A 12794-nucleotide genomic window follows, 5' to 3' on the forward strand; every position below is an offset into this window, starting at 1 on the left:
ATGGACAGAAGTCATGAACAGACATGTCATCAGAGAAGACCTACATCTGGCTAACAGACACATGAAAGATGTTCCACATCACTTGGCATCAGGGGAATACAAATCAAAACCACAATGAGATACCACCTCACACCAATCGGATGGCTAAAATTTACAAGACAGGAAACAATAAATATTGGTGAGGATGCAGGAAAAGAGGAGTCTTCTTACACTGTTGGTGAGAATGCAAACTTGTACAGCCACCCTGGAAAATAGTATGGAGGTTCCTCAAGAAGTTAAAAATAGAACTACTCTATGACCCAGCAATTGCACTATTAGGGATCTACCCCAAAAATGCAAATGTAGTGATCCGAAGGGGCACCTGCACCCCAATGTTCATAGCATCAATGTCCACAATAGCCAAACTGGGAAAGAACTGAGATGTCCTTTGACAGGTGAGTGGATAAAGATGTGAGATATATATATATGTGTGTGTGTGTGTGTGTGTGTGTGTGTGTGTATATATATCACATATAGAATGGAGTATCATTCAGCCATCAGAAAAGATGAGTCTTTACCATTTACATTGATGTTGGTGGAACTGGAAGGTATAATGCTGAGCAAAGTGGGTCATTCATAGAAAAACAATTATCATATTGTTTTATTCATATATGAAATAGAAGAAACAGTGCAGAGGATCATACGGGTAGGGAGGGAAAACTGAATGGGAAGTCACCAGAGAGGGAGGAAAACCATGAAAGACTTAACTATAGGAAACAAACTGAGGGTTGCTGGAGAGGAGAGGGATGTAAGGAAGGAGAGATTAGATTATGGGCATTAGGGAGGGCACATGATGTGATGAGCACTGGGTGTTATACACAACTGATAAATTATTGAACAGTACATCTGGAACTAATGATGTACTACTGTATGTTGGTTAATAGAATTTAAATTTAAAAAAAAATACTGCATGATTTCTCCAAGAGATTAAAAACTTAAGGGTTTGTGGCCCATTCTTTATGACTGGGATGGTGAAAAGTCACCTGTTGACCCTGTACTACTTCAATGGATTCTTTTAAATGGCTTATTAAAATACAGAGGGTCTGACATCAGATTCTTCAGGTGCATCGTAGGACAGTCTCATGCACCAACACTATTATTGCCTCCTTTCTGGTTCATCCTGACAGAAGACTCTTTCAAAGGGTCAAAGGGCCTGAAGACAAATATTAACAATTAAATACTTACATTGTAGCTACTGTAACTTTCTCTCATCATGAATGGGAATATCAACCTCTTGTTCAAGTGCAATCATATCAAAGATATCCAGTCTAACATCATATTAGGAAAGTCCTATCTAGCACTTCCTGATTTTCTTTGTACTGCTCTCATTTTTTATAGTGCATAGTTCTCTCTGTTTTATAATACATCTTACCTAGTCACTATGTTACTGTTTATTAGATGCCCTCTCCAACTCTGCTCTTTAGGATTTTAGTATCATAAGACAGTACACCTTATTTGTTTACTGATGTGTCTCAAACTCCAGAGTGATTGCCTGCCATATGGTAAGTACAATGAAAGCATTTTGTCAGGGACTTAATCTAGAAAAAGTGAGTAGGAAACTATGCTGAGAAAGAGACATTTAAATTGCCATGTGAAAGTAGAAAAAGAGCCAACTAGAAAATAGATAAAGAGGGAAAAAAAGATCCATATCTAACATGTCTTAAAATGTGTTTATATCATAAAAATTTTTAACTCTCGTTTTATTTCATAACATATTATGAACATTTTCATGCCAATAAATATATTCCCAACTTATAATTTGTGTTTTAGATAGTGGTCATATATTTTGTTTTGTAGGGGATGGGGAAGTTTCTTCTTAGGTTCCCTGACAGGTCTGAAATTAAACTGAGAAAGAGAGACAAACAGAAGAAAAGTATGCACATTTCATTGAATTTTTACATGTACATGGGAGCCTTCATAAGAGAATGAAGAAATGACCAGAGTAGGAAGCTTTTAAACTTTTTTAAAGTTTTATTTTATTTTACTTATTTATTCATGAGAGGGAGAGAGGCAGAGACACCAGCAGAGGGAGAAGCAGGCTTCATGCAGGGAGCCCGATGTGGGACTCGATTCCAGGTCCCCAGGATCACACCCTGGATGAAGGTGGTGCTAAACTGCTGAGCCACCTGGGCTGCCCTATACTTTTTTAGACAAAGAAACAATAGAGTTGGGGAGAATTGACACAGATGTTTGGGTCAGGGAGAGTAAATGGTAAAGAAGTAACACGGAAGGTAACAGTGTCACAGGTTTGTTTGTAGGTTCCTTTGGTGCCATTGCTGGGCTGGTGAGAGTCTGTTTCCACAAATAATTTCTTTCTTGCTTCTAGGCAAAAAAGTGGAAACTTTTTCTGTGCTTGCTTCTTAATTGCCTTCAGCTCAAAATAAATTTTATGCCACAGAGGCATATTATGAGTTTGCAAATTCTGGTTTCCTTCAGTTTCATACATATTGGACATATATGCATGAAATTCAATATTCCAATTTACCAAACATCATATAGTGAAATAAATCTCTCACAACCCAAAAAATCCTCTCTGGATGCAATCACCATCAGCAGCTCTTATGTATTCTTTCAGATTATTCCATGTATATAGACTTAAAAATCTAAGTGGTAGCATATTCAATACTTCACTACTTTTTACTTTATATGTTGTTATTCCTGCATCTCAAATCTCTTTATGTACAAGTTCTTTCATCTTTGTATGATAATTTCCCTTTTTTACATTTGGAATATATCTAAACTATGTTGGGGGGCATAAACTTTGCAAACCTCATCTTTTCCATTTAAGTTTAAATGGAAACTTAAAAATTATTTCTGAGAGGAATTGTTGGATCTTAGGACATCTTCCCTCTCTTCAGAGAGGTGATATCAATTTGCACACGCATGAAAAAAGTACAAGATCAACTATTTCCCTATGTCCATCAAAAAATGTTGTTGGTTTTCAAATATTTGCCATTTGCAGGTGTAAAGCAATGTCATTTACACATTTTCTTATATAAATGGGACCATATGGTATATATTCTTTTGTGCCTGGCTTTTATTGTTCAACATAAGAATAATCCATGTTGTTGCATACATCTGTGATTCTACAATGTCTATTGCTGCTTTGTAATTCATTATGTGAATATACTACATGTCTTTCAATTACCTCTACCATCAATAGACATTTAAGTTCATTCAGGTTTGAGCTATTATGAATAACATTTTTACACATTTCTTCCTGCTAATATGCATATAATTACCCTGATCCAGGTTGATTTCTTAACAGTTTCTCCAGAATGCTCAGCCATCCAAAAGCAGAGACCAGTTTTTGAACCTCTGATATGAGACCATTTTCTTGGGAGAAGTGCCCAGCCAATTGTTGGTGGATTCCATGATGATGTGAGTAATAGCATGAGTGACATTTCTTTATGTGAGGAGATATGAATGTCAAATGCAAATATGTCTTTATTGTCTGCAATACTACTCATAGAACCACAACATGTGGTTAGGGGTTCATATAACATTATTCTGACTCCAAACAATTGATTTCTCAAATACAGAGTTGTAACACTCTAATTACACCCATTGAATTCATGGTATTTGCAATGTATTTATCACCCAAAGCATATGGGCTAAGAGGATAATGGGATAGATTATACAGGATAAAGAAAACTGCCAGTTGGGAAAAAAAACACCTCCAAATGGAGGTGCTATCCTACAGTATGTGGCATATGCTTGAATAAAGAAGATGTGGTTTATGTATACAATGGAATATTACTCAGCTATTAGAAATGACAAATACCCACCATTTGCTTCAACGTGGATGGAACTGGAGGGTATTATGCTGAGTGAAGTAAGCCAGTCGGAGAAGGACAAACATTATATGTTCTCATTCATTTGGGGAATATAAATAATAGTGAAAGGGAATATAAGGGAAGGGGGAAGAAATGTGTGGGAAATATCAGAAAGGGAGACAGAACGTAAAGACTGCTAACTCTGGGAAACGAACTAGGGGTGTTGGAAGGGGAGGAGGGCGGGGGTGGGAGTGAATGGGTGACGGGCACTGGGGGTTATTCTGTATGTTGGTAGATTGAACACCAATAAAAAATAAATTAAAAAAAAAAGGTATGAAGGGAAAGGAAATTAAACTGGGTTATACTTCAAAAAATAAAAAAATAAAAAAATAAAAAATAAAAAAAATAAAAAAAAATAAAAAAAATAAAAAAAAAAGAACAATTGGACAATTTATGGTGCCATATCCTCTCCAGCCAGATTTCTAATTCTAGTAGTCAAGGGATAGCATGCAGAGTAAACTTTCTATTACATGCCATAACTGAGGGGGTTCAAGGCAGGCAACCACAGTATATGCCTCTTTGGCTTGTGGATTATTTAGAGCTAAAAACAATCAAGGCCCAGTAGACTCAGGAAGAGCTTTTTACCAAACCCTTAACTTCCTAAAAGAATTTAGATGACAGGTCTGTACTAGGAAGAGAGCTATGATCAAAAATAACTTCTTATATGGGAAAGACTTATTTGCATGATGCAGCAACCTTTGTTTACCAACCATCTATTTTCAGCTTCCTGTGAATTCCTCCCCTTTGAGACCTCATCTCCCTCTCCCTTTCTGCTTAGCTCAGCATGGTATATAGGTTTCCCTTGCTTTCCAAAAGTAGTGCATTTCTGTAACATCTTTGGTAAGCTGAAAATGGCATAAAACAAAGAAGCAATAACCTTTAACTTATATGAAAATTTTTTTGAGTTATTCCCAGAATATATCTTCCTATCTTCATAACTATGGATTTGAAAGGTTGGAAGTCTTAGTTACCAAGAGAGATATACTTCTACTAGAAAATACAGCCATGATTCTATTTAATTAATATTTAAGATTCCACGCCCCCCCCCACCCCAGTCATTACGGATATGTCATGGCATCTTCCTAGTTAGGATAGTTAAGCCTGATTATCAAGAAGAAATTGTATTGATTTTACACAGGTTTTAAAAGATGAAGTTAATTTATGGCTGTATTGGAAACATTGCATATTTATCTCTGGAGATATTGGATGTATAGTTTTTAATTCATGAATAAGCTAAGGACGGTAGGATTTATGATGTGTCATTTAAAGTCTGAGTTTTCCCTGGTGACTCTAAGGTCAGTTTGCAACAGTTCTCACTGATTAACAGACACTTCTTAAAAGTAGAAATTTATATAAGAAATAGTAAAAGGGATTAAAAGGGAAAGGAGGGGAATGAAGTGGGAAAAATAGAGAGGGAAACAAACCATGAGAGACTCCTACTCTGGGAAACAAAGAAAGAGTTGCAGAAGGGGAGGTGGGCAGGGGGTTGGGGTAACTGGGTGACAAGCACTAAGGAGGGCACTTGATGGGATGAGCACTGGGTCTTATACTATATGTTGGCAAATCGAACTTAAATAAAAATAAATGTAAAAAAATAGAAACTTAAATAGCCAAGAAATAAATAACAGGATTTGAAACCTCATTAATAACAGAGAAATGCAAATTAAAATCACAATGACATATCTTGACATGTGTACCAGTTTGCTAAATGAAAACACTTTCAATATGAACAGTTAGAAAACAGAGCAATGGAAACTTCTATTCTGTGAAGTCCAAGGTATAAATTGGTATACTCCACTTTGGACAATATTTTGAAATTATTAAATAAATAAATAAATATATATATATATATATAATCTCACAGACAGAATTATGAATTTCATTAGAAATGAATATATATGCATATATATATATCTTTATATATATCTTTAACTATATATAGTTATATATATATATCATAGAATCATGAATTTCATTAGAAATGTATATATGTATATATGTATATCCTACGACCCAAAAAACTTCACCCTCAGGGATAGATTCTAATGAAAGTCATAATTCTGTCTGTGAGCATCTGGTTTTACTAAAGAGGACTGCAGATTGCAACATAATAATCAAAAGCCATGATGATCAATATAATGATTTATCTTCCAGTGAATGTATGGTTGAAGATCATGTGTGAGGCAACCCTCAAAACTGATCCCCGCTGGGGTACCTGGGTGGCTCAGTCAGTTAAGAATCCAACTCTTGGTTTCAGCTCAGGTCATAATCTCAGGGTCCTAAGATGAACCCTGTGTCAGGCTCCACATTCAGGACATAGTCTACTTGAGATTCTCTTTCCTCCCTCTGCTCCTCCCTCTTGTGTTCTCTCTCTGCTAAAAACAAAACAAAACAAAACAAACCAAAACCAAAACCAAAACCAAAACCAAAACCAAAACCAAACAAAACCCACCTGATCTCCATCAAATGAATTAGAATATTCTCAGCATCCTGGGGATAGTAAAAGTGAAGAGTCAATAGTGGCTACATGAGAAAAAAGGAAAACCAATTCAGATATACATTGCTTCTAACCCTGGAACTTCTACTACTAAAAAAAGAGTTGTGAATCTGAGTGGCATTCAAAAGAGATATCTTAGCTTTCTCTTTTGGAATTTGGGAGGTAGAAGAGGCGTGGAAACAATGACAAAGATAAATGATCACACACAGTAGTCATTGAAGAGTTACAGATCAACTAAATATTTAAGGAGACTATATGCTAAGCTATATAGTTTGGAATTGTTCAATTTCAACAAATAATTGTCAAATAATAATAGTTTGTTGAATAGCTGTTGAAATTGTTAAGTAATTATTGAAATAATAATCTCTACAAACTTAGGGAACAAAACAGGAAATGAAGGCAATTTGGAGTCTGTAATGCTTCAGTTGTCCAGGAAAGAGCTTTGGGGGCCTAAAACATGGTAAAAGAAAAGATAGGTTATAAGAAACATTTTTAAAAGTTAAAATTGGTGGGGTGGGGGGAGGGGCAGGGTGGCTCAATGAGGTGTGTCTGCCTTTGACTCAGGTTATGATCCTGGGATCCCAGGATGGAACTCCACTGGGCTCCCAATGGGGGAGCCTGCTTCTTCCTCTGCCTATGTCTCTGCCTCTCCCTCTGGATCTCTCATGAATAAATAAATAAAATCTTAAAAGTAAATAAAAAATATTTTAACATGTAGAATGTCCTATCTGAAATAAAGTTCTATTATTTTCAGAATGAAAATATTTAATTTTGTCAATTTCTTTCTTCCAAAATGAAAATTCAACCCCTTCTTTCCTCTTGGCTTACATTTTTGTTCACTTAGAATTCCACTCTTTCACTTTCACACACCTTGGACTTTAACTGGGTAATATGAATTAAAATTTTATTTTCAACCCCTGCTCCCACATGCCATCACCCAAATGGAAGTAATTAATTTGCTCTTCATGCCTTGAGGGACAAAATGAATGAATACTTGTTTTGCATGAATTTGCTCAATACTTAACAAGATAACAGAGATTCCTCTCCTTGTGAGATGCTTGAAGGACTTCAGTACAGTGGTGTAACCTTTTCTCTGGATTCCATGGAATACAATAAGCCAGTCCAGTCTATAGTCCTGCAAGGAAACTTTGGACATAATCACTCTTATAGCAATGACTCTTCAGTTTCAATTGTTTGTTATTAGGCATATTTTCTACCACTTTCTTAGGAAGAAATATTGAATGAAAAAAAATAAAAATTGAAGGCAGAATACAGAGATCAGACTAAATAAAAGGTAGCTTTTAGTAACAGGTATAACAGACAAGATTATATTGATCTCTTTCTCCTCCTGTTAATATGTCCTGCCACCTAAATTTATGGTACCATGAAGTGAGGGGAGTGTATTATATACTTTGAAGCTTCATACAAGTGAAGTGAGACCCTACAGGTAGGGTGGCAGTGGGAAGGAATTATGGAATACCTGGCTTAGCAGTGCTTCTGCTTTAAACACTGGGGAAAAATTAGAGAGGAAGACAAACCATGAGAAACTCCTAACACTGGGAAACAAACAAAGGGTTGTGGAAGGAAAGAGTTGGGGGATGGGGTGACTGGGTGAGGGGCACTAAGGAGGGCATTTAATGGGATGAGCACTGGATGTTATACTATAAGTTGGCAAATTGAATTTAAATTAAAAAAATAAATAATTAAATAAAAAGTAAATACTGGGGAAAATAGTTTTTGGAAATGGAGGTCATGATCCAGGGATCCTTAACAAAATGCTGTCAGCTTCAATGCTTGTCTGATCCAGATGTGCTTTCTCTACGCTGTCACAGCGTTGGAATCTAGGGTGCTCATGCTCATGGCCCTGGATTGCTTTGTGGCCATCTACTTTTCCTCTTCGCTATGCCACTATCCTCACCAATTCTATCGTTGCCAAGGCCAAGTTTCTCACCTTCCCTCTAGGTGTGATACTTGCCATTCCATTTACATTACTCACCAAACATCTTCCCTATCGCAAGGGTAATATAATTTCCCATACCCACTGTGATCACATGACTGTGGCCAAGTTGTCCTGTGGCAATATCAAGGTCAATGCCATCTATAGTCTGATGGTTGCCCTTCTGATTGGGGACTTTGACATCCTGTGCATCACAGTCTCCTACTCCATGATTCTCTGGGCAGTGGTCAGCCTCTCCTCAGCAGATGCTCAGCAGAAGGCCTTTAGCACCTGAACTGCCCAAATCTGTGCTATAGTCATCACCTATGTCTCAGCCTTCCTTACTTTTTTTTACTCACCATTTAGGGGGTCATACAGCCCTCCACAGCTTTCATATTTTTGTGGTTAACCTAATACCTGCTCCTGCCCACCCACTCTGTATCTTATTGTCCATGGGACAAAGACTAAACAAATACAAAAAGGAATCAGAAAGGGAGACAGAACGTAAAGACTGCTAACTCTGGGAAACGAACTAGGGGTGGTAGAAGGGGAGGAGGGCGGGGGTGGGAGTGAACGGGTGATGGGCACTGGGGGTTATTCTATATGTTAGTAAATTGAACACCAATAAAAAATTAAAAAAAAAAAACAAATACAAAAAGGGATACTCAAATTTTTCCTTAGCAAAAGACCACTGAAGAAGGAGATATAAGTAAATCCCAATGTAACAAAAGGAAAATGATTTCAAAGGATGAAGAGGGCATCTATACTAGACAGACAGTGGATATGTGTTTTGACAGTGACTAACCAATCTTCTTAATTGATTATTCCTATACTTTTCTAAGACTTTATACATCAACTTGAAAACTTTTCTTTAAAAAGGACCCAGAAACCAATTTGATGAAATCCAAGAAAACTATTCCTAATGCCTTTTTATTATTTGCATGATACCAGACTTGGTGCCATTATAGTAATACATGAGATAGAGTTTTGTCCTGAAGAATTTCCCAACTAGTAGATAAAACTCAAGAAAGGGATTATGCCAGTTATTAAAAACACTGTTAATTTCTAGTAAAAGCACTGGCCCTAGTACTTCATAGATTTTTGCTAAACTAGAAAATATATTTTCCATCAAGGAATAAACATGCAATATTACCATTCATTTGTTTATTAATATATACCATAAATATATTTTGAGCACTTACTTTCTTAGGACATTGTACTACAAACACTGATAAAAATGGATATTGCTACATATGTATACACACATGAAACCATCATTAACTTGATTACAACAAAGTTAATTAACATATTCATCACCTTCAAAATTTCCTTTTACATCTTTGTGATCCAACCATAGCCTGAACCTGACACCACTGACATGCTTTATTTCACTATAGATTAGCTTCACTCTATAAAGATTAACTCTATAAAATTCTGGAATTTTATATAAATTAAATATTACTGAATGGGATCTTTTTAGCCCTGGCTGCTTCCATGACCACTTTGTTTCATCAAATTATCATTGTGTTAATCACACATACATTTTTCTTGGAAATACCAAAATAAATCTGTTATCTGTTGTTGAACATTTTGTTTGTTTCCAGTTTTTGTGTATTACAAATAAAGCTGCTATGATCATTCATGTGCAAGTATTTGAACAAACATATACTTTCATTTCTCTTGGGTAAATATCTAGGAGTGAAATAGCAGATATATATATAAAGATTTTTTAAGAAATTGACAAAATTATTTCTAGAATAGGTGTATTTTACATTCTCACCAGTGGTACATAAAATTTCTTGTTCTGCACCCTCACAAACATTTAGTATGGTTAGTTTTTTTATATTTTAGTCATTTTAGAAAGAGTCTATTGATATCTTGTGTTTTTGAGTTATGCTTACCTAATGACTGAAGATGTGGAGCATGCTTATGTGTGCTTATTTGTCATCTGTATCTGCAGAAAATTTGTGAGATTAGAAATATTTGTTTTAAGCTGCTAAATTCTGGGGTAATTGAACTATATTTTTATTATTTTTGAAAAATCACCACAGTGCCTATAGTTAATACCACATTGTATAATTAAACATTTGCTGAGAGGGCACAGTACATCTCACATGAAATGCTCTAATTGAGGAAAACATACATATTAAGTAAAGAAGTTAGGATAAAAATTTTGGAGAAGTGATAGATATGTTTTTTTCTTTTTTTTTTTTTTTTTTTAGAGAGAGAGAGAGCATGATTAGGGGAAGTGGCAGAGGGAGAAAGAGAGACAGAGAATCTTAGGTAGGTTCCACTCCCAGTGTGGAGCCCAACATGGGCTTGATCTCAAAACCCTGAGTTGGTGACCTAAACTGAAATCAAGAGCCAGATGTTTGGGGTGCCTCAGTGGCTCAGTCAGTTAAGCATCTGCCTTTGGCTCAGGTCATGATCTCTAGGTCCTGGGATCAAGCCCTGTTTCAGGCCCCCTCTTTAGCAGGGAGTCTGCTTCTCCTTCTCTGCTTATTCTTTCTCTTTCTCTTTATCCCCCCCCCCACCTCTGTCAAACAAGTAAACAAAATCTTCTTTTTAAAAAAAAGGCAGATGCTCAACTGACTGAGCTACCCAGGCACCCTGGAAGTGATAGATATGGTTAGGTCATTGGTTGTGGTGATGGTTTCACAGGTGTATATTTATTCCTAAGCTCATTGTCAGATACATTAAATATGTCTGGGCTTTTTATGTCAGTCATGCTTCAATTAAGTTAAAAAAGAAAACTTAAACCAATTAAAAATAAATTCTCACATGGGAGTTTATAAAGTGTACTTTCTATCACTAACTTCCATTCTTCAGATCTCTTCCAAGAAAAAAATGTCCAATGTTAGTTTCTTGTGATCCTTTCCAGAACCAATTTATGTCTTCATTTCCTTTGAAAGCTACATAGCATCACGTTGTATTGATATAGAATAATTAAATGTAAATAATTATCATTTAATAATCATGTAATTTTTATCATCTCTACAAAAAATTATAATATATGAAGTCATTAATGTTCAAGATGCTAACTTCTTGTCAAGTAAACAGAAAAATAAAATTGTTTTGAGCACAGAGACATTAGCACCAAGTACAGAACTCATTAAAGGGAAAGAAAACCACTATAATAGCATGATTTTTTTGTTCAGTAGATAATTCTTAGAACATATCAGGTGCTAAATAAATATTTATTGGAAGGATGAATGCATGGATGGACAACTGCTAGTTTATGAAATAGGAGTTCATTCACCAGCTGGAAAGTCAAATAGATTGAAATTAAAAGAAGTTTTAGAAGACTTTCTGCATCATAGATAATAAGATAAAGTGGAATATTAAGGAAGTTTGAGATCTACAATCAAATAGAGTTTTAAAATAAGGTTTAATTGAAGGATTTTCTCCACGCATGCATTCCAGAAATACAGTTGGCATTTAACACACTGCCATGGAAAACAGTCACTGTTAAGTGCTCAAGTTTGATATTGGTAGTATCCTAAGAGGCAGATTAGAGCACTTGTCAGCCATATTATAATCAGCAACAACAAGGTTTGGCTGCAAGCCCTTGGGTAGTGCTAGAGAAGTGTTTGATTCTCATCCCCTGATACTGAGTGGCAGAAAGGGGTGAGTGGTTAAGTCTCTCACATGGCATACTGCTAAATCAGCATTACTTGGAGCCCAGCCCTCTAATGACTCTAGTAATTATTCCCCCAAACAATGAATGTAAGCTGATGGAATAAAGTTAGAAGCCAATGGTCTAGCTCACCTTATTCTCTTAGGTCCCAGTCTCTGCTTATCCCAGGCAAGGGATAGGTGATTTAATATAATTTAAGATCCCATAGCCCAAGGGTCAAGGTTCTTTTCTTAGAGTCTAACATCTGGCCTCACAAAGTATCTGAATATTACTCTAGAATACAATTGACAAGGAAAAAATCCACATTCATGCTACAACTCTTTCCTCTATAAATGTCTTTCATTAATTTTTTTATCCTAAAGGCCTATCAGTATGCTGTCTGTCACCATTAGTTCAGTGAGTTAGGTATCTGGTCAGTCAACTCTGTGCCTTTTGGAAATGAACCAACTGAATGGATATTAGAGAGCCACTTTAGAGGTAGGAACAGTCTGCTTAAAGTGGCAGTAACAGTCAAAGTTAAGGAATGGAATGGGGAGGATGGTCATCAAATATTTATGGAAACTTGTTTTCCAATATGTGCAATTTTGCAGTAGTGAATCTCTCATAAACAGAGACAATATTCCAATATTGTTTTATCATTATTATTTTTAATGGCTCTGAAAGGACCTAACCAGGTTGTCACAGATTTATTGACAGGCTAAACTAGCATCTCAATGTGGGAAAAGGCTCCATGGTGCAGAAGAAAATATAAAGATCCAAATACAAGGAAGAGACTCCTGATGAAATTCCCTTGTATCTCTATATCATAGCAAGGTGACATGAACAAGTGAATTCCCTGAGTCTCATCCT

At 35.9% G+C, this 12794-nt stretch overlaps 1 pseudogene; it reads left to right on the forward strand.

The window, feature by feature from the left end:
* The first annotated feature begins 420 nt into the window (after positions 1–420).
* Positions 421–8792, forward strand: LOC112667379 (olfactory receptor 52N1-like; annotated as a pseudogene).
* The last annotated feature ends 4002 nt before the right edge of the window (positions 8793–12794 follow it).

The sequence above is a fragment of the Canis lupus genome, chromosome 21, assembly GCF_003254725.2.
Source record: "Canis lupus dingo isolate Sandy chromosome 21, ASM325472v2, whole genome shotgun sequence".
Classification (NCBI taxonomy): Eukaryota; Metazoa; Chordata; class Mammalia; order Carnivora; family Canidae; genus Canis; species Canis lupus.